The sequence below is a fragment of the Arachis hypogaea genome, chromosome 12, assembly GCF_003086295.3.
Source record: "Arachis hypogaea cultivar Tifrunner chromosome 12, arahy.Tifrunner.gnm2.J5K5, whole genome shotgun sequence".
NCBI classification, from domain to species: domain Eukaryota; kingdom Viridiplantae; phylum Streptophyta; class Magnoliopsida; order Fabales; family Fabaceae; genus Arachis; species Arachis hypogaea.
The window spans coordinates 41,861,071-41,861,667 of NC_092047.1; the positions used below are offsets into that span (position 1 = coordinate 41,861,071).

The window sequence follows — 597 nt, forward strand, 5'->3', positions numbered from 1 at the left end:
CACAGCTAATATCACTTGTGGAGAATCATTGTTCATTTGGTGGGAGTGCTAATGAAGACCCCAACCAACATCTCACAAAATTCCTGAGAATTTGTGACACTGTGAAATCCAATGGAGTCCAGGAAGATGCCTATAAACTGCTTTTGTTCCCATTTTCACTTAGGGACAAAGCAGCTAAGTGGCTGGAATCATTCCCAAGGGGGAGTCTAACAACATGGGATGAGGTGGAAAGCAAGTTTCTGGCACGTTTCTACCCCCCACAAAAGGTCAATAGGCTTCGATCTGAGGTTCAAACTTTTAGACAACAAGATGGTGAAACTCTCTACGAGGCATGGGAGAGATTCAAGGACTTGACAAGGAAATGCCCACCAGACATGTTCCATGATTGGGTGCAATTGCATATTTTCTATGATGGACTCTCTTATGAATCAAGGAAGGCTGTAGACCATTCATCAGGAGGTTCATTGAACAGGAAAAAGACTGTGGAAGAGGCCATTGAGGTGATTGAGACAGTGGCTGAGAATGAGTACTACTATGCATCAGAAAGGCACAACACTAAGGGAGTCATGGAGCTGAACCATGTTGATACAATTCTAG

At 43.7% G+C, this 597-nt stretch overlaps 1 non-coding gene across 1 annotated transcript; it reads right to left on the reverse strand.

Moving 5' to 3' along the window:
• Positions 1-272: 272 nt before the first annotated feature.
• On the reverse strand, positions 273-376 carry LOC112731747 (small nucleolar RNA R71). Its single transcript, XR_003167510.1, has one exon. It is a non-coding gene; the product is annotated as a small nucleolar RNA R71 (small nucleolar RNA).
• Positions 377-597: the final 221 nt, after the last annotated feature.